General features: G+C 46.1%; 1 non-coding gene across 1 annotated transcript; it reads left to right on the top strand.

Moving 5' to 3' along the window:
- Window positions 1-22,150: 22,150 nt before the first annotated feature.
- LOC119937807 lies at window positions 22,151-22,292 on the top strand. Its single transcript, XR_005454219.1, has one exon. It is a non-coding gene; the product is annotated as a small nucleolar RNA SNORA7 (small nucleolar RNA).
- The last annotated feature ends 316 nt before the right edge of the window (window positions 22,293-22,608 follow it).

Here is a 22,608-nt window from a genome sequence, read left to right as displayed (position 1 = left end):
ATCTTGGCATTGCCTTGACTCCTCCCTTACAGCCTCCACATTCAGTCTTTCACCAAATTCTCTCAGTTCTTTTTTAACACCACCTCCAGAATCCATCCTTCCTATCCATCCAAATGACCACCACACCGGTCTTAGCACTCTACTGAATCACTTTCTCCTGAATCTTTGCATCCACTCCATACTGCTGTCTGCATCATTTCTCTAAAATAACATTATGCACATCTTCCCCCATTTCAAAAACCTCCAGTGATTGCTCATCAAGCAGAACCTCCTGACCATTGGCTTTAAGTTATTCAATCAGCTCTCTCTTACTCATTCGCTTTCTTAGAGTAATGCTATACACATAAGTACTTAATAAATACCACTGATGGATTTTCTTCTCCCAATACACCCCAGCTCACAATCCTTATTTCTCCCAAACCAATTGCTTCAATGTGCCTCATTCCCACCCCTCCCACCACTGATCTCGTGCTAATTCATTCAATCGCATTTATTGAGTGCTTACTGTGTGCAGAACACTGTACTAAGCACTTGGGAAATACAAGTCGGCAACATATAGAGACGGTCCCTACCCAACAACGGGCTCACAGTCTAGAGATGGGCTCACAGTCTTCCCTCCCTCCTACCTGGAACTCCCTCCCCTTTCCCATCTAACAGCCGCTCTCCCCATCTTCAAAGCCTTCCCAAGATTACATCTCTTCTAGAGAGCTTTCCCCAAGCACCCTCCAATCTCCTACCTTAGATCCCCAAACCATCACTTCAGCTCTTTCATGCCACTTAAACTCCCACATTCCCCACAGCACTTATGTACATATATGATACACTAAATTATAGGTGGAAGGGGTAACTGAAGAGTCTTTCTCTCCTACTAGATTGTAAACTCCTTGAGGGCAGGAATCATGTCTAACTCCTGCCAAGCACTTAATGCAGTGCTCTGCACACAGCAGGCAGCGTGGCTTAATGGATAGAGCATGGGCTTGGGAGTCAGAAGGACCTGGGTTCTAATTCCAGCTATGCCTCTTGCCTGCTCTGTGATCTTGGGCAAGTCATTTTACTTTTCTGTGCCTCAGTTCCCTCATCTGTTTAATGGGAATTAAGACTGTGAGCCCTATGTGGGACAGGACCTGTGTCCAACATGATTAGCTTATATCTACCCCAGTGAGTAGAACAGTGCCTGGCACATACTAAGCGCCTAACAATTATTCTCATTCAATAAATGATATTGACTGCTTGAATAATGGCAGGACCAAAGGGAGTGGGTTGTGGGAGGTAATCCAGGACTGAAAGATGTTACTGTGTTTTAGACTGTGAGCCCACTGTTGGGTAGGGACTGTCTCTATACGTTGCCAACTTGTACTTCCCAAGAGCTTAGTACAGTGCTCTGCACACAGTAAGCGCTCAATAAATACAATTGATGATGATGTTACTGTGAAAATGAAAGAAGGATTTGGGGAGCTCTGGGGAGGGGAGGGGAATTTGGTGGAGAGAGCACATTTGAGGACATGGACTTCAGACTGAAGGGATGAGAGGGTTTGTAGGGTCACTGGGAAGGGTGTGGGATTCTAGGACGGGTGGGTCCAGAGTTCACTGTGAGGCGCGAGGCCTGAATTCAGGGGAAAAGGAAAGTGGGTGAGGGGCCGGGAGGGGGTCAGTAGATTAGTATCCAATAGTTCTAGGTAGGAGATTGTAAGATTACAGATGGAGCATTGTTTCAAAATGACTAGCTAGATCCAGCCTGTGTCCATGCTGAGGTGCAAAGCAGCACAGTGGAAAGAGCACGGGTTTAGGAGTCAGAGGACCCGGGTTCTAATCCCAGCTCTGCCAACTATTTACCTGCTGTGTAACCTTAAGCAGGTCACAACTTCTCTATGCCTCAGTGCCCTCATACGCAAAATGGGCTTGGTGTCATCCTCGACTCCGCTCTCTCGTTCACCCCTCACATCCAATCTGTCACCAAAACCTGCCAGTCTCACCTCTGCAGCATCGCCAAGATTCACCCTTTCCTCTCCATCCAAACCGCTACCTTGCTTATTCAATCTCTCATCCTATCCTGACTGGATTACTGCATCAGCCTCCTCTCTGATCTCCCCATCCTCCTGTCTCTCCACACTTCAGTCTCTACTTCACCCTACTGCCCGGATCATCTTTGTGCAGAAATGCTCTGGGCAGGTTACTCCCCTCCTTAAAAATCTCCAGTGGCTGACAGTCAACGTAGGCATCAAGCAAAAACTCCTCACTCTCTGCTTCAAGGCTCTCCATGATGATGATGGCATTTATTAAGCTCTTACTATGTGCAAAACACTGTTCTAAGTGCTGGGGAGGTTACAAGGTGATCAGGTTGTCCCACGGGGGGGTTCATAGTCTTAATCCCCATTTTACAGATGAGAGAACTGAGGCCCAGAGAAGTTAAGTGACTTGTCCATAGTCACACAGCTGAAAATTGGGGGATCCAGGATTTGAACCCATGACCTCTGACTCTAAAGCCCATGCTCTTTTCCACCATCACCTCTCCCCCTCCTATCTCACCTCCCTTCTCTCCTTCTCCAGCCCAGCCCACACCCTCTGCTCCTCTGCTGCTAACCTCCTCACTGTGCCTCGTTCTCGCCTGTCCCAGCATCAACCCCCGGCCCACGTCCCCCCCAGCCTGGAATGCCCTCCCTCTGCACATCCACCAAGCTAGCTCTCTTCCTCCCTTCAAAGCCCTACTGAGAGCTCACCTCCTCCAGGAGGCCTTCCCAGACTGAGCCCTCTTTTTCCTCTCCTCCTCCCCATCCCCCCCGCCTTACCTCCTTCCGCTCCCCACAGCACCTGTATATATGTTTGTACAGATTTATTACTCTATTTTACTTGTACATATTTACTATTCTATTTATTTTGTTAATGATGTGCATCTAGCTTTATTTCTATTTATTCTGATCACTTGACACCTGTCCACATGTTTTGTTTTGTTGTCTGTCTCCCCCTTCTACACTGTGAGCCCATTGTTGGGTAGGGACTGTCTCTATATGTTGCCAACTTGTACTTCCCAAGTGCTTAGTACAGTGCACTGCACACAGTAAGCTCTCAATAAATACAATTGAATGAATGAATGAATGAATGAATACCTGCTCTCCCTCAGACTGAGCCCCATGCAGGACCTGCGTATCTTGTAACTACCCCAGTGCTTAATATAGTGCTTGGCATATAGTAAATGCTTAACAAATACCACTATTATTATTATTTTAAGAGTTGACTTGAGGCATCAGAGGGATCATCAACATCGAGGTTCAAGTTCCCAAGGATCAGAATAGGAAATGAAAGTGAGAGTAGAAAGGAGAGAAAAAAAAATAAACACAGCCAGAAATGCCAAGTGGGAGCAAGAAGGGAGGAGATAACAGTAGCTGCAGAGAGTGGTACAGCTGATGTGGGACTCAAAGCAGTGAGAAGCAGTGTGGCTCAGTGGAAAGAGCCCGGGCTTTGGAGTCAGAGGTCATGGGTTCAAATCCCAGCTCTGCCAATTGTCAGCTGTGTGACTTTGGGCAAGTCACTTAACTTCTCTGGGCCTCAGTTCCCTCATCTGTAAAATGGGAATTAAGACTGTGAGCCCCCTGTGGGACAACCTGGTCACCTTGTAACCTCCCCAGTGCTTAGAACAGTGCTTTGCACATAGTAAGCGCTTAATAAATGCCATCATCATCATCATCATCATCATCATCAAAGGAGGAGACAGAGGGGGTGAGATAGAACAGAATTACTTTGGGGATCAAGAAGAAGGCTGCCTCCTCCCCCTTTTCCTGTGGAGATTGGGGAGCTGGGGGGGGGAAAAAGAGAGAGCAGCAGAGGTTGAATACTGTCATCAGGTGGGACAGCCAGGGATGGTGAGGAGGAGTGAGCTCACCAAGAACAAGTCAGTCATGAAGTCAGTCATGAAGGGCTGCCTGCCTGCTGTGGAGCTGGGGTTCCCCAGACCCCAAAAGAATAGGGTCAAGGAGGGGAAAGTGGAAGGAAAAGAGAATGCTGGATGGGATGCAAGATGCCGGATGGAGTCTGTGGGGAAAGAAGGCTTGGATGCAGGGAGTGGGAGAGAAGACAGGGAGCTGTGGAGGTGGGAGTCAGGGGAGAAGACAATATGGGGACGTACTGGGGACAAGGGGCAAACCTACTGACGCACAATCTTCCCTCGGCGCAGCGTGCCGCACAGCCACCAACGGCCACGGTCTCTTCAACATTCTAAGATTTGCAAAGACTGCCTCTCCTCCCGCTCGTTCATAGAGGGGAGGGGGCCTAGACAACTTTCAAATCCAAATGGGTTCCCTCTCACTTTGGGGTAACAATCTCATCTGGAAGACAAGAACACACGAAAGAAGTCATGCAAAGAGAAGGTGAGGCTAAAGGAGGCTGTAGATACAGATATGAACATATCTGTAATTAATTGATTTATATTCATGTCTGCCTCCCTCTAAACTGTAAGCTCATTGTGGACACTGAATGTGTCTGTTATATTGTTGTACTGTACTCTCCCAAGTGCTTAGCACAGTGCTCTAAACACAGTAAGTGCTCAATAAATATGATTTATTGACTGACTGAAGTAATTGACTACAAGTCTACGAGGCGTTTTGGGGGAGGATGTGAGCAGCAGTTCTTCATACCCATTGAGGACTGAGTGAGAAGAAGTGGGCTTAAATTAAGGGAGAAGAGATTTCAGTTGGAGAAAAGGAACCCAATAAAGGTAGTTATTGAGTGCTGACTAGATGCAGAACGTTGTACTAAGTGCTTGGGGGAGTCCAATACAAGTTAGTGGACATGATCCCTACCCACAAGGAGCTTACAGCCTACAGGAGGTGACAGACATTCAAACAAATTACAGATAGGGAAAATGCCAGAGTATAAGGAGATGTACACAGTGCTCTTGGGTTGGGGTGACTATCAAGTGGCTAAAGGGGAATGGATCGTGGATAGAGCAAGGGCCTGGGATTCAGAAGGTTGTGGGTTCTAATTCCAGCTCGGACACTTGTCTGCTGTGTGACCTTGGGCAAGTCTCTTCACTGTGCCTCAGTTTCCTCATCTGTAGAATGGGGATTGAGACTGGGAACCCTATGTGGGACAGGGACTGGGTCCAACCCTATTTGCTTGTATCCACCCCAGCGCTTAGTACAGTGCCTGGCACACAGTAAGCACTTAAATACCACAATTATTATTATTACCCAAGTGCATGGGCAACCCCAAAGGGAAGGCAGAATAGGAGCAATGAGGAAGTGCCTCTTGGAGATGTGAATTTTAGAAGGGTTTTGAAGGTGGGGAGATAGCTGGCCTGTTGGATATGATAGGAAAGAGTGTCGGGCCAGAGGAAAGATGTAGGCAAGGAGTTGGCAGCAAGGCAAGCAAGATTGAGGTACCTAAAGTAGGTTGGTATCAGAGGAGTCAAGTGTGCAGGCTGGGATGTAGTAGGAGATCAGCGAGATAAGTAGTTGGGGAGAGTGGATTAAAGCTGATGGGAAGGAGTTACCTGTTTGATGTAGAGATGGATGGGCAACCACTGGAGGTTTCTGAGGAGTGGGCACACATGGATGTAAGGTCTATTTTTAGAAAAATGGTCTGGCAAGCAGAGAGAGGTATGGACTTGAGAGGGGAGAGACAGGAGGCAGGGAGGTCAATGAGGAGACTGATGCAGGAGGCAAAGTGGGATAGGATAAATGCTTGGATCAGTGTGGTAGCATTATTATTAGGGAATTTGTTAAGCACTTACTATGCATCAGGCACTTGGCACAAGTGCTGGGGTGGATAATAATAATAATAGTGGCATTTTTTAAGCACTTACTCCGTGCAAAGCACTGTTCTAAGCACTGGGGGGATACAAGGATACAATCAAAGAGGTTGAACATAGTCCCTGTCCCACATGGGGCTCACAGCCTCAATCTCCATTTTACAGATGAGGTAACAGGCACAGAGAAGAGAAGTGATTTGCCCAAGGTCACACAGCAAAGTGAAAGAGTTTGGATTAGAACCCATGACCTCCTGGCTCTGGGCCGGTGCTATATCCCCTACGCCAAGCAGTTTGGAGAGAGAGGGGAAAGGGCAGATTCTAGAAATGCTGCAAAGGTAGAACCAACAAGATTTGGTGACAGATTGAATATGTGACTTTGATGAGAGACTTGAGTCAAGGATGACGCCACGATTATGGGTGAGTCAGGGGTGGGTAGCTGTGTTGTGTAAAGTGATGGTAAACACTGGAACCACAGGGTTTGAGTAGGAAGATGAGGCGTTATCAGGATTGTCCAACCCCAAATAAGTTACCAGAAGGGGTTTGAGAAGTCTGGAATCCTTTGAAAGAAAATACTAGACAGATTGGTCACTTCTTTGCCTGGTGGCAAGAAACTCTCCCAAGCACTCAATACAGAGCTCTGCACGCGAAGTGTTCAATAAATACAATTGAATGTCTTAACCAGTTGGTCTCTCAAGGTCCTCTCCAGAACCACATTCTATAACTACCAATTCTGTGGCTCAGTTTCCCCATCTGTAAAACGGGAGGGGAAGAAACATGATTTGCCCTTTCCTTCCTCTCAAGCATAACTTTGAAATGATGGGAAATAGAGTACTACATGACAGCACTCTGGGAAAATTAATGTTCTATGTAACATCATCACAGAGATGACTAGCCCTACGGTGAACACCTTGATTGAAGCCTCCTTTTGAGATAAGGGAGAGAACAGATACCAGTCACCAGCTGGGCCAGACACACCCTCTCTAGGGAACAGCTGTTGCTTGGCAGAACCCACTGAGCCATCTGGGTGTGTTTTATATTCACCACTGGATTACATCTCCCCCACCCTATTTTTCCTCCCTACTGGATCACCTATGCATCTGAACTGCCTAATCAAGAAGCAGCATGGCCTAGTGGAAATATCATATGCATCGGAGGACCCAGGTTCTAATCCCAACACCGCTACTTGTCTGTTGTGGGATCTTGGACAAGGACTTAACTTTTCTGTGCCTCGGTTCCCTCATCTTAAAAACGGGTATCGATAAGGTGAGCCCTATGTGGGACAATCTGATTACCCTGAGTCTATCCCAGTGCTTAGAAAAGTGCTTGACACATACTAAGCATCAGAATTAGAACCAAAGTCCTCCACTAGGCCACACCACTTGCCTCCCACAGGAGACTGGAAGCTCCTTGAGGGCTAGAATCATGTTTACCTATTCTATTATAATCTCCCAAATGCTTAGTTCAGTGCTCTGCACCCTGTAAGTGCTCAATAAATGCCATTGATTGGACCATCAAGGCTGTTCAGAATCAGGAACAGAAGGCAGGTGATGGGAGATCCTAAATGTGAGAGTCCAAACGAGGTCATACATCCCCACCTCCCAGTCTGGGCTACCCAACTGATCACCCAGGGTCCCAGCTGGATTTTGACAAACAAAAGCCCAGTGATTCACATCCAGTTTCTCCCCTCCTGTTCCCAGCATGGTGTAGTGAATAGAGCACAGGCCTGGGAGTTGGAAGGTCATGGGTTCTAAGCCAGGCTCTGCCACTCATATGCTGTGTGACCTTGGGCAAGTCACTTCACTTCTCTGGGCCAATTTGTGCCAATTTGTAAATTGTTGCCAATTTGTACTTCCCAAGCGCTTAGTACATTGCTCTGCACATAGTAAGCACTCAATACATACGATTGATGATGATTGATGATGATGGGCCTCAGTTACCTCATCTGTAAAATAGGGATTGAGACTGTGAGCCCCACGTGGAACAGGGACTGTGTCCAACCTGATTTGCTTGTATCTACTCCAGCACTTAATACAGTGCCTGGCCCAAAATAAGTGCTTAAATACCACAATTATTTTTGTTATTATAATTATTATTATCATGAAAAGGGAGGGTGTTGGGGTGGAGGAGGAAAGGTAGTTCTTCCCTTTGAGTACCCTATCCTTGGCCCCGCAACTTCTCAACAAAAACACAGCCCTCCTGCCTCCTTCCTTCCATTTCCCACCTCCTTCTCCCCCTTCCCACAGGGGCCCTTATTGATGGGGGCAGATGGCGGTTGACGGCCTCCTCCTCCTCCAGTCCCAAACCACACGCCAGCCTTCTGGTTGCTAAGCACCACCAAAGCCAGTTATCTAAGGCCTTTTGTAAGCAGCCAATGTCCTATCATAGCTCAGCTTCTTCCAAGCCCCCCGCCTCTTCCCCTCTCCCTTCCATGAAAAGGGAAAAGGATGATTATTTTCTATCCCTAATCCACCCTAAGGTATTTTCCCTTTTCCTAAAGTAAACCATACTGTAACGAGGCAACTGTGAAGGAAGGGAGGGAGACTGTGGACAGACAGACCCAGGCTTGATGCTGCCCCAGCCCTGAAGGGAGGACTCGCTGGAAAAATCCCAAACTGCTTGGCAAACGTACAGGTGGCTCCGCAGGGACTTACGGGCCGTTTCTCTACTGGCAAAGGGAACTGTCAAAAGCGCCAGTTTCCCCCACACGTGCCTCGGTCAACCCTTTCCTTCGCCTCCAGACCAGACGCTGGTTTTCTCTCCCATTGTTAAGGATGTTTCGGGGTGGATCCCTCCCGGTCTCGGGAAGGTCCGATCCTGGGCAATCAGTAAATCCGATTCAGACAAAGGATCTACGGACTCCTAAGGTTCTCCTGGGCCTCAGCTGGCCCCCCTGAAAAGCGGCAGTAATGTCATAATAATAATAATAATGGCATTTATTAAGCGCTTACTATGTGCAAAGCACTGTTCTAAGCGCTGGGGAGGTTACAAGGTGATCAGGTTGGCCCACGGGGGACTCTGAGAAGCGGCGTGACTTTGTGAAAACAGCCAGGGCCTGGGAGCCAGAAGACTTGGGTTCTAATCCCAGCTCCACCACATGTTTACTGTGTGACTTTGGGCACGTCACTTAACTTGTTGGTGCTTCAGTTACCTCATCTGGAAAATGGGGATTAAGACCGAACCCCATGTGGGACATGGACTGTGTCCAACCTGATTAGCTTGTATTCATTTATTCAATCATATTTACTGAGTGCTTTCTGTGTGCAGAACACTATACTAAGCAATTGGGAAGTACAAGTCGGCAACATATGTATCTACCCCAACTTTTCTGGTCTCAGTTCCGCAAAATTGCCAAGATCCGCCCTTTCTTCTCCATCCATACCGCTACCCTGCTCGTTCAAGCTCTCATCCTATCCCGTCTGGACTACTGCATCAGCCTTCTCTCTGATCTCCCATCCTCGTGTCTCTCCCCACTTCAATCCATACTTCATGCTGCTGCCCGGATTGCCTTTGTCCAGAAACGCTCTGGGCATGTTACTCCCCTCCTCAAAAATCTCCAGTGGCTACCAATCAATCTGCGCATCAGGCAGAAACTCTCACCCTCGGCTTCAAGGCTGTCCATCACCTCGCCCCCTCCTACCTCACCTCCCTTCTCTCCTTCTACAACCCAGCCCGCACCCTCCGCTCCTCCGCCGCTAATCTCCTCACCGTACCTCGTTCTCACCTGTCCCGCCGTCGACCCCCGGCCCACGTCATCTTCCGGGCCTGGAATGCCCTCCCTCTGCCCATCCGCCAAGCTAGCTCTCTTCCTCCCTTCAAGGCCCTACTGAGAGCTCAACTCCTCCAGGAGGCCTTCCCAGACTGAGCCCCTTCCTTCCTTTCCCCCTCGTCCCCCTCTCCATCCCCCATCTTACCTCCTTCCCTTCCCCACAGCACCTGTATATATGTATATATGTTTGTACATATTTATTACTCTATTTACTTATTTATTTTACTTGTACATATCTATTCTATTTATTTTATTTTGTTAGTATGTTTGGTTTTGTTCTCTGTCTCCCCCTTTTAGACTGTGAGCCCACTGTTGGGTAGGGACTGTCTCTATATGTTGCCAGCTTGTACTTCCCAAGCGCTTAGTACAGTGCTCTGCACACAGTAAGCTCTCAATACGATTCATTGATTGATTTTCCTGACATAGTAAAATTTTGAGCATGAACTCATTTAAAGATTTTGTTTTTGTTATTTGTTCTTGCAATCATATTATAATTATCACACTTTCATTCAATCATATTTACTGAACGCTTACAAATTCTCCAAGTATCTGGAAGCAACATTCTTGGGACGCATAAGATAGTTTTCTGTTTTCAATTAACATCACATATTTGCAGAAGCTTCACTTTCTTCTTTCATCTTTTAATTAAAGGAGAAAATCTTCTACAGATTATCGGCTTGGAGTTTAATCAACCAGACTGTGACTGACTGCAACTTAATCAGGTTTCAACTGTTTCGCCTCTTAGAAGTCACTAACTTGAGACTTGGAACAATGTTATTGGAACAATGTTAACTAAACCTGAAAATCTCTTCGTTCTATCTTATTTACCAGAAGCCAATTACAGGTTTTTCTAGCCCTCTAATTCCATAGATTCTTTGGAAGTTTTAATAACAAAAAAGCCACGATTCGGAAATGCATAGTCATACCACCGTAAGACCAAAAATAGCAGGAAAAAAAAACTTTAAGTACGAGATCACACTCAAAACCGTATTAAAGCCTACTCCGAACTCATGGAAATGGGCCAAGGAAGATTATCACTCCTTAAAAACCTCCAGTGGTTGCCCATCCAACATGGCATCAAACTCTTCGCCATAAACTACAGGGCACTTAATCAGCTCTTTCCCTCCTACCTACCCTCACTGATCTCCTAACATCCCCTTACTCTCTGAACCTGGACCTCATCTATCCCAACACCAACCCCCCTGTCCATATTCTCCCTTGGGCCTGGAATTCCCTCCTGCTTCATATCCTGCCACTTGTCCGTTGTTCATTCATTCATTCGTATTTATTGAACGCTTACTGTGTGCAGAGCACTGTACTAAGCGCATGGGAAGTACAAGTTGGCAACATATAGAGACGGTCCCTACCCAACATGGGCTCACAGTCTAGAAGGGGGAGACAGACAACAAAAAAAAAAAACGTGGACAGGTGTCAAGTCGTCAGAACAAATAGAATTATTTGTTGGGTCTGCCACTTGTCTGCTGTGTGACCTCGGGCAAGTCACTTCACTTCTCTTTGCCTCAGTTACCTCATCTGTAAAATGGGGATTGAGACTTTGAGCCCCACGTGGAACAGGGACTGCGTCCAACCTGATTTGCTTGAACCCATCCCAGTTCTTAGTACAGTGCCTGGCACATAGTAAGCGCTTAACAAATACCGTAATTATTAATTATATCCAACAGTTCACCATTCTCCCAACCTTCAAAACTCTCCTAAAAATCACTTCTCCTCCATGATTCCTTCCCTAACTAAGCCCTTTATTTCCTTTAGTTGCCCTCCCCTCTGTCAACTACGCACCTGGCTGAACACTTTGATACTCACTCCAGCCCCACGGTACTTCTGTAAATATTCTTGTACTCTACTATTTCCCCTATCCAAAACCTATTTTGATATCCATCTCATCCAAATACTGAAAGCTTCTTGTGGGCAGGGATCGCATCTACCAACTCTGTTGTGTTATACTTTCCCAAGTGTTCAGCAAAGTGATCTGCACACCGTAACCACTCAAGACCATCGTTTGACTGATGGTTCTACTGCATTCTGAACACCCACTTCCTGACAGCATAATTTACAATTTCAAAGAAAGGACAGCACAAGCCCTCTGCACAGTGTGGCTCAGTGGATAGAGCACGGGTCTGAGAATCAGAAGGACCTGGTTTCTAATCCCAGCTCTGCCGCATGTCTGCTCTGTGACCTTGGGCAAGTCACTTATCTTCTCTGGGCCTCAGTCACCTCTTCCTTAAAATGGGAATTAAGAGTGTGAGCCTCATATGGCACAGAGACTGTGTCCAACATGATTAACCTGTCTCTACCCCAGTGTTTAGATCAGTGCTTGGCACAGAGTAAGCACATAAGTACCATTACCCAGTACTTAAAACAGTGCCCGGCACATAGAAAGCATTTACCATAACAAATACCATAAAAAGAGAGTTCACAGAATTAACTTCTGAGTGTACCGCCGGGGCTAGGGAGAGCCCTGACCCCTTCAACTGCTATAGAGTCATTACGTTCCTCTCCCAGGGCCCTGTAAACGGGGACCACCTCTGAGCACTCAGAAGTAGAAGCCAAGGGAGGCTGAGAGTTTAAGATGAAAATCCTGGTCAAAAAGGTGCCCAGTGACACAGATGGGCTGAAAACCAGACCGTGCAATATAAAACTGGACAAATGGCCACCCTATTTGGAGTTAGTACCCCACTACAATTTTTCTGGAGACAGAACAGCCATAAATTGAAGGCCCTAGTCATCTTCGGGGTATGGGAGGAGGGGAAGAAGGGGCAGAAGGTAAGAGGAGGATGAAGAAAGGGGGTTCAACAGGGAGGGTTTCCCTTTAACCCACTCCCCCTACTGAAGCTGGGAGGTCACAAAAAGAGTTGTTTGAAGGACAACCTAAAGGACCCCACATGTAAGACTGGAGGCCAGAGGCAGATTCAGCAGATACCTCCACATCTAATCAGCAATGCCCACCACACAATCCAGTCCATCACTTCATTTTTTTTATCGTATTTAAGTGCTTACCATGTGCCAGACACTGTACTAAAGTGCTGGTGCAGATACAAGTTTGTCAGGTTGGACACAGTTCGTGTCCCCCACGGGACTCACAATCTTAATTCCTATTTTACAGAGAGGTAACCGAGACAAAGAGAAGTGAAGTGACTTGCTCGAAGTCACACGGCAGACAAGAGGCGGAGCTGGAATTAAAATCCAGGTCTGCTATCTATCCAATAAGCCATGCATGCACACAATGTCGGAATCACATGAGTGTTCCCTAAAGCGGAGTTGGGCAAGAATTTCTCCTTCACATTACAGAGGAACTGGGTGGATTTTGATCTTTATTCCCCCCACTCATTGCTCTTGGCAGAAGTAATAAAAGAATAAGAGGAGAAAAGGAAAAAAATAACAGTAGTAGAAAAAGTGGAATTTATTGAGTGCTAACTGGATGCAGTGTGCTGAACTAAGAGCTTGGACAAGTATAACAGACATGTTCACTGCCTAGAAAGAGCTTACATAGGGGAAGACACACAAAAAGTTTCCCAATAGAATAATCAGAATAAACGAACAAGTACACTCAGCTTTGCCAGAACAGGTGTTTTCAGGATACGCTGACTAAATGGTGACTGCAGAATTCTTCCGACAATTCCACACTGCTTCAATAAAGCCTGCCATAGTTTCAGCAGAAACAGCTGTGTGCATGCCAGCATTGTGAGACATGAGTTAATTATTAAAATTCACAGTTTCCTTAATACGGGGAATCTGCAAGAAGGGTGCCCTCACTTTCTACAGCAGCTTTAGAAACTGGACCTGATAAGAGCATACACAATGCCCAATCAAGATCAGACCATTGGTCCACCCAGCCCACCACTGTCTTCAAAAGAAACTACGGAACACGGGAAGGAACGGAGTGAGCCCCCTCTAGATTGTGACCCCTTAGTGGGCAGGGATTGTCTCTCTTTATAGCTGTATTATTCTTTCCAAGCACTTACTACAGGGCTCTGTACACAGTAAGTGCTCAATAAATACTACTGAGTGAACGTGTGAATGTGAGGACTGCCTTTCTTGACCTCCAAATACACGGGAAGGGACAGATCTTCTTCAACCTCTAATTATTCCTCTCTAGTGAATTACGGACCGCTCACGTCCATGAATGGATCCAAACTCTCTCACATTTACTGATGCCTTGAGCCCGCTCAGTGATCTCTGAACGGAATACCCCATGCTCCCTTCCCATTGTGTGAAACAATTTGCTTTGGCTCTACCACCTTCCAGCTCGATGGAGATGCCATCATCCAGGTCAGCTGGGACTTGATGAACATCAATCCTGAGCTCATCTGCCTTCCTTTTCAGGATATTGCATACTTCGATCATTTCCCCTCTCAGCTTCCAACTTTCTAGATCGAGAGCTCGTATTTTCACAATTGTCGTACGGAAGCTATTCCATCCCTCTGATCATCTTAAGTGCCCTTCTCTGAACTTTTTCCAACTCTCTTAGGTCCTTCTTAAGGCAGGCCAGCAAACCACATGCAATACTCCAGGTATGGCTGAATTATAATGCCCTGTTTTTCCTTTTTTCTTTTCTACGCTCTTCGTCATGGAACACAAGAGGTCATTTATCCATCTCCCTGCCTTGGGGCAGAAATACAATTCCACCACCTGGAACATAGTTATTATTACAACGAACATTTTTCAGCACATAAAATATGCAAAGCACTATATTAAGTGCAGGGGCAAATATAAAGGTCCCACATTAGGGGACTGAAAATCCTTCCTGAATTCAAAGTAGATTAAGTAAGATTTAGTAAGTATTAATATTTATAGAATTGGGGGGGGGGGCAGGTATACTCATCTCAACCTCCCTAGCCCAGTTGGGTTTCTTTCCCCCTTTTTTATAGTATTTGTTAAGTGCTTACTCTATGTCAAGAACTGTTCAGAGCACTTGAGTAGATACTAGTTAATCAGGTCAGATACAGGCCCTGTCCCATAGTAGGGAGAACAGGAACTGCATCCCCATTCTGCAGCTGTGGAAACTGAGGCATAGAAAAGTGACCAGCCCAAGGTCACCCCGTGGGCAAATGGAGGAACCAGGATTAGAACCCAGGTTCTCTGGCTCCCGGGCCTGTGTTTTATCCTCCCCCGTCTCCATCCCCCCAGCCTTACCTCCTTCCCTTCCCCACAGCACCTGTATATATATGTTTGTACATATTTATTACTCTATTTATTTTACTTGTACATATCTATTCTATTTATTTTATTTTGTTAATATGTTTTGTTCTCTGTCTCCCCCTTCTAGACTGTGAGCCCACTGTTGGGTAGGGACCGTCTCTATATGTTGCCAACTTGTACTTCCCAAGCGCTTAGTACAGTGCTCTGCACACAGTAAGTGCTCAATAAATACGATTGATTGATTGATTATCCACTAAGCCATGCTCCTTTCCCATTCCTGCAGGTTTCTTGGATTGTCCCCAAAGAAGGGGGAGAGGTGGTCTCCACCCCCATCCTCCTCCCCTATCGCCACCTGCTTGTCCCCCATCTTGTCCCAACCCCCAACTATGATGCCATGATGCCAGGATAGCGGGGTCTATAGTGCACTTTTACCACCAACTATGATGCCATGATGCCAGGGTAGCGGGGTCTATTGTGCACTTCTACCTCCAGACTCTAAGCTCGTTGTGGCCAAGAAAACTGTCTACCAACTCTGTTATACTGTACTCTCCGAAGCACTTAGGACAATGCTCTACAAATAGTAAAAGCTCAATAAATACAATTGATTGATTGATTGATTGAGTGGCAGCAGAGACCGTTAGTACAGAGGGGAAGATGGAGTGGATTTGGATTGGGAAGTGTCAATTTGGGGTGTTGAAAGCCAGGGAGGGGACAAAGCAAGATTTCCCTAGTTCACCTGGAAAAGGTTCAAAGACATAGCTATAAAAACAGCAAAAGTCGCTCCTTCTAGAAATCTCTCCCACTTTTCAACTTTCATCATCATCAACCATCATCAATCATATTTATTGAGCACTTACTGTGTGCAGAGCACTGTACTAAGCGCTTGGGAAGTACAAGTCGGCAACATATAGAGACAGTCCCTACCCAACAGTGGGCTCACAGTCTAAAAGGGGGGAGACAGAGAACAAAACCAAACATACTAACAAAATAAAATAAATAGAATAGATATGTACAAGTAAAATAAATAAATAAATAGAGTAATAAATATGTACAAACATATATACATATATACAGGTGCTGTGGGGAAGGGAAGGAGGTAAGATGGGGGGGAAGGAGAGGGGGACGAGGGGGAGAGGAAGGAAGGGGCTCAGTCTGGGAAGGCCTCCTAACTTTCCTCTCAAGTTGTATGGGACAGACTAGACTTAATAAGGAGAATCCGGACAGGGTTGAACTCAAAGGAACTATTATTAATAATAAAAATAATAATCACTGTGGTACTTGCTAAGCACTTAGTTTGTGCCAGGCACTGTCTTAAGCGCTGGGGTGGATACAAGGTAATCAGGTTGAACACCATCCCTGTCCCACAGTCTCAATCCCCATTTTACAAATGAGGTCACTGAGGCACAGAGCAGTGAAGTGACTTGCCCACGGTCACACAGCAAACAAGTGGTGGGGCCGAGATTAGAACCCATGACCTTCTAAGGCCCATGTTCTATCCACTGTGTCAGCTGCTTCTCTTGAAGTCACTACTCGCTGTACTCCAATTAGTACATGCCAGCCTTCTGCTTCCTTATAAAGTGAACAGCAATGCTACTTTAGGCTTGTCACTCACTCTGATGCCCTGATCTTTCTCTGTTGTGGTCACAGCACCTTGAATCACTCTACAATTCCATGTCTTCAACGTAGAATAAGAGCAATAACCCTTGAGTTAATCAGTGGTATATAGGAGTGCTTGATAGGTGTAGAGCACTGCACTAAGTGCTTGGGAGAGCACAATATAATAGAGTTATTGTTATATGGTATTTGTTAAGCGTGTATTAATGATAATAATGATGGCATTTATTAAGCACTTAGTATGTGCAAAGCACTGTTCTAAGCTCTGGGGAGGTTACAAGGTGATCAGGTTGTCCCACGGGGGGCTCACAGTTTTAATCCCCATTTTACAGATGAGGTAACAGGCCCAGAGAAGTTAAGTGGCTTGCCCAAAGTCACACAGCTGACAATTGGCAGAGCAGGGATTTGAACCCCTGACCTCTGACTCTAAAGCCCGGGCTCTTTCCACTGTGTCAATACTATTCTAAAGCACTGGAGTTGAAGCAACATGGCCTAGTGGATCAAGCATGAGCCTTGGAGTCAGAAGAATCTGCATTCTAAATCTGGTTTCACCACATCTCTGCTGTGTGACCCTCGACAAGTCACTTAACTTCTCTGTGCCTCAGTTACCTCATCTGTAAAATGGGAATTAAGATTATGAGCCCCATGTGGGAAAGGGACTGGATCCAATGTAGCATGGCTCAGTGGAAAGAGCACGGGCTCGGGAATCAGAGGTCATATTATGGGTTCTAATCCTGGCTCCGCCACGTCTGCTGTGTGACCTTGGGTAAGTCACAACTTTTCTGAGCCTCAGTTCCCTCATCTGTAAAATGGGGATTAAGACTGTGAGCCTCATGTGGGACAACCTGATCACCTTGCATCACCCTAGTGCTTAGAACAGTGCTTCACACATAGTAAGCACTCAACAAATACCATCATTATTATTTGCTTGTATCCACCCCAGCGCTTAGAACAGTGCCTGGCACATAGTAAGTGCTTGACTACCACAATTACTCTACAAATTAATCAATCATGTCAGAACCAGTCCCTGTCCCTTATTCATTTATTCAATCGTGTTTATTGAGCACTTACTATGTGCAGAGCACTGTACTAAGCACTTGGGAAGTACAAGTTGGCAACATATAGAGACGGTCCCTACCCAACAACAGGGGGCTCATTCCTAAGTAGGACGGAGAACATTTTAGAGATGAGGAAACAGAGGCAAAGAGAAGTTAAATGACTTGCCCAAGGTCACACTGCAGGCAACTGGTGGGTCTGGGATTAGAACCCAAAACCACGCTATTTCCACCAGATCGCACTGCTTCCCTTGGTGGACATGTTCCCCATCCACTTGAAGATTCACCCCAGAAATCAATATGGTGGTAAAGATGGCAAGAAATTAAAAAAAAACAAACGGTGTAGGAAGTTTTCCCCAGTTGGACACTACTTTGGTATCTGGCTTAATTTTTACTATCCTCAGAAAAGTAGTACAAAAAGAAAACTCTCCCCATTTCAGTCCATACTTGGCTCTGCTGCTTGGATCATTTTTCTACAAAACCATTCAGTCCACGTCACTCCACTCCTCAAGAACTTCCAGTGGTTGCCCATCCACCTCTACTCCTTACCATCAGCTCTAAAACCTCAAAAATCTCCAGTGGCTACCAATCAATCTGCGCATCAGGCAGAAACTCCTCACCCTGGGCTTCAAGGCTGTCCATCACCTCGCCCCCTCCTACCTCACCTCCCTTCTCTCCTACAGCCCAGCCCCCACCCTCCGCTCCTCTGCTGCTAATCTCCTCACTGTACCTTGTTCTCGCCTGTCCCGCCATCAACCCCCGGCCCATGTCATCCACCCCCGGCCAACGTCATCCCCCGGGCCTGGAATGCCCTCCCTCTGCCCATCCACCAAGATAGCTCTCTTCCTCCCTTCAAGGCCCTACTGAGAGCTCACCTCCTCCAGGAGGCCTTCCCAGACTGAGCCCCCTCCTTCCTCTCCCCCTCGTTCCCCTCTCCATCCCCCCATCTTACCTCCTTCCCTTCCCCACAGCACCTGTATATATGCATATATGTTTGTACATATTTATTACTCTATTTCTTTTACTTGTACATATCTATTCTATTTATTTTATTTTGTTAGTATGTTTGGTTTTGTTCTCTGTCTCCCCCTTTTAGACTGTGAGCCCACTGTCTCTATATGTTGCCAAATTGTACTTCCCAAGCGCTTAGTACAGTGCTCTGCACACAGTAAGCGCTCAATACGATTGATGATGATGATGATAAAACACTTAATTACCTTGCCCTTTCCTACCTTATCGCACTCATTTCTCAAACCGCACATTTCAATCCTCTAATGCCAACCTACTCACGGTACCTCGATCTCATCTATCTCGCCGCCGACCTCTCATCCATGTCCTGCCTTTAGCTTGGAATGCCCTTCCCTCTTCATAGCCTCTCATCTTTTTGACTGTTCATTCTTAGTCTCCTTCATGGGCTCCTCCTCCCCGTCCCATCCCCTTACTGTAGGGGTTCCTCAAGGGTCAGTTCTTGGTCCCCTTCTATTCTCCATCTACACTCACTCCCTTGGAGAACTCATTCTCTCCCACGGCTTCAACTATCATCTCTATGCAGATGACACCCAAATCTATATCTCCTCCCATTCTCTCTCCCTCCCTCTAGGTTCGCATCTCCTCCTGCCTTCAGGACATCTCAACTCAGATGTTCTCCTGCCACCTAAAACGCAAAGTGTCCAAGACTGAACTCCTTATCTTCCCTCCCAAAACCTGTCCTCTCCCTGACTTTCCCATCAGTGTAGCCAGCACTACCATCCTTCCCGTTTCATGAGCCCAGTACCTTGGTGTCGCCCTTGACTCCGCTCTCTCATTCACCCCACACATCCAATCCATCACCAAGACTTGCTGGTCTCACCTTCACAACATCACCAAGATCTGCCCTTTCCTCTTCATCCAAACCGCTGAAATGTTAGTACAATCACTCATCATATCATGTGAAGCAGCGTGGCTCAGTGGGAACAGCACGGGCTTTGGAGTCAGAGGTCAGGGGTTCAAATTCTGGCTCCGCCAATTGTCAGCTGTGTGACTTTGGGCAAGTCACTAAACTTCTCTGGGCCTCAGGTACCTTATCTGTAAAATGGGGATTAAGACTGTGAGCCCCCCGTGGGACAACCTGATCACCTTGTAGCCTCCCCAGTGCTTAGAACAGTGCTTTGCACATAGTAAACACTTAATAAATGCCATCATTATTATTATTATTATCCTGACTGGATTACTGCATCAGCCTCCTTTCTGACCTTCCAATCTCCTGTCTCTCCCCACTTCGGTCCATACTTCACTCTGCTGCCCGGATTATCTTTCTACAGAAACATTCTGGGCATGTCACCCCCATCCTCAAAAATCTCCAGTGGTTGCCTACCAATCTCCATATCAAACAAAAATTCCTCACTATTGGCTTCCGACCTCTCCATCACCTTGCCATCAACCTCTGGCCTGGAATGCCCTCCCTCCTCAAATCTGCGAATCACACTTCCCCCCCTTCAAAGCCCTACTCATTCATTAAATCGTATTTATTGAGCGCTTACTGTGTGCAGAGCACTGTACTAAGCGCTTGGGAAGTACAAGTTGGCAACATCTAGAGACGGTCCATACCCAACAGTAGGCTCACAGTCTAGAAACTGAAGGCTCACCCCCTCCAGGAGACCTTCCCAGACTAAGCCCCCCTTTTCCTCAGCTCCCTCTTCCCTCTCCATCACTCCGAATTGCTCCCTTTCCCCTACTCTCCCCTCCTTGACCCACAGCACTTGTGTATATATGTACATATCTATAATTATATTAATGTTGATGCCTGTTTACTTATTTTGATGTCTGTCTCCCCCTTCTAGACTGCAAGCCTGGTGTGGGCAGGGATTGTCTCTATTGCTGAATTGTACTTTCCAAATGCTTAGTGCAGTGCTCTGCACACAGTAAGTGCTCAATAAAAATAATCAAATGAATAAGGCCTTCACTTCAAAGCCTTATTAAAAGCACATCTCCTCCAAGAGATCTTCCCCAACTAAGCCCTCATTTCCTCTTCTCCCACTCCCTTCTGTGCCACCCTTGCACTTGGAATTGCATCCTTTATTCATCCCTCTTTCAACTCTATACCACTTATGTATATATCCATAATTTATAAGAATGGCTGTCTCTCCTTCTAGACTATAAATTCTTTGTGGGCAAGAAACATGTCTACCAACTCTGTTGTATAGTATTTCCCCAAATGCTTACTACAGTGTTCTGCACACAGTTAGTACTCAATACAGTTGAGTCAAATCACATCAATTGATTAATTGATTTGATCAATACATCAAATCAATTAATGTTATCTGAGCACTTACTGTGTGCAGAGCTCTGTACTAACTGCCTGGGAGAGTACAGTATTCTGGATTTGGTACACAAGTCCCCTGCCCACAACAAGTTTACAGTCTATAGTTAGGAGGTACATCCTGAATGCACAGTTCAATGGCAAGGAGGTCCTACCCAAAGTGTGTGTGTGTGTATGTGTGTGTGTGTGTGTGTGTGTGTGTGTGTTTTGTTTTTGTTTTTTAAGACCCTGTCTGAGAATAGGTCGGACCACGTCTGGCCTAATTAATCTGTACCTACCCCAGCTCTTAGAACAGTGTTTGACACATTGCAAGCGCTTCAATTCCACTAAAAAAAAAAAATCAGCAGGTTTCTCTTTTCTCCTCCCTTTTGAAAGAGTGTACGAGAGAAGGTACAGACATTGAGATTCTTTTCTCCAGGCTGGGATTGTATTGGGCTAATTTGCCCAGTGAACCGCATGCAATTCAAACAGACAACAGCGTCTAATAAAGGATTATTTTTATCCAAATTCAACCCTCCTCATAAAAATCAGGGGTCACCCAGAGAAGCAGCATGGCCTAGTGGAGCCCAGTCCCGGAAGTCAGAAGGACCTAGGTTCTAATCTAATCTAATCTTGATTCCGCCACTTGTCTGCTGTGTGACCTTGGGCAATTCACTTGACTTCTCTGTGCTTCAGTTACCTCATCTGTAAAATGGAGATTAAGACTGTGAGCCGCATGTGGGACATGGATTATATCTAACCAGATTTGCCTGTATCCCCCCAGGGCTTAGTACAGTGCCTGGCACAAAGTATGTGCTTAAAACTACAATGATTAGTATTATTAAGGTTGTAGATGCTGGACAGATGGCAGGAAAAACTCTTTCACAGTGCAGAAAGACGGGATACGGAATTGATTGCTATAGGAGAGTATGCAAGCAAGAGATAACATTAGGTTCAGGAAGGAGATTGCTAAATTTGCGAGAGAACCAGAACAGGTTATTGGAGAAAAAAGTTAGAGCAAACTATCAATGGCATTTATCAAGCACTTACTGGGTGCAGAGCACTGTACTAAGTGTTTGAGAGAGTACAACATAACAGATTGGGTGGATATGTTCCCTGCCCACAAGGAGCTTGCAGTCCAGAGGAATTAGGAGCTACATCCTAACTGCAAAATTCACTGACCAGGAGGACAATACACACATTTCCCTGAAGTATCCTGTTTTTCAGCCAAACAGAGAACACTGGGCTTGGATGGCCACTGGCCTGCCCTTGAAATGGCACTGAGCATATCTTCTTAAAGAGCAGAGCAACCACTATAATACAAAACAGTGTAATTTTGGGTTGGTTCATGTGTCCATTAGTGTGGTAAAAACCCATTCAACAGTCTCAAAGAGAGTGCAAAGAGAACACGTTTTTACATGTCACACTAGAAATTTGGGGAGTCCATATGGGAGTGAGAAAGATGGGTGGGTTTCTTTCAGTGTGCCCACTGTTGGCACCAGCTAAAATAAGCTTATTTACTCAAGTTACCACCAGTTTACCTCTCAGGGTCGCACCTGGAGAGTTTCCAGTACTCTATCAGTCTCGACTACGGGAGGGAGAGTCAAGCAGAGGCCTACCCATTCCATTCCTAGCTTGGGCAGCGGCTAGCAAGTGGAAGACAATCTGTCTGCTACAAGCCAAAACTTGGCTTTGACAAGCCAAAACGGTGCTGGTCAGCAGAGGCATGGGAGAGAGTCGAGGGGTGGAGATTCACGTTTACCATGCAGAAGGAGGCAATGGTAAACCGCTTCCATATTTTTACCAAGAAAATTGTATGGATACACTACTAGAATGATTGCAGATGGAGAGTGGGGCGTTCTGGGAGAGATGTTTCCGTGGAGTCGCTATGGGTCGGATGCAACTCGATGGCATAGGACAACAACCACCACCACCAACTAGGCTCCACAAACCTAAATTAACATAAAAATGAAGGGGCTTTTACATATAGGTTTGA

This window comes from Tachyglossus aculeatus, chromosome 1 (genome assembly GCF_015852505.1).
Source record: "Tachyglossus aculeatus isolate mTacAcu1 chromosome 1, mTacAcu1.pri, whole genome shotgun sequence".
NCBI classification, from domain to species: Eukaryota; Metazoa; Chordata; class Mammalia; order Monotremata; family Tachyglossidae; genus Tachyglossus; species Tachyglossus aculeatus.
This window is presented reverse-complemented; position numbering and strand designations above follow the sequence as displayed.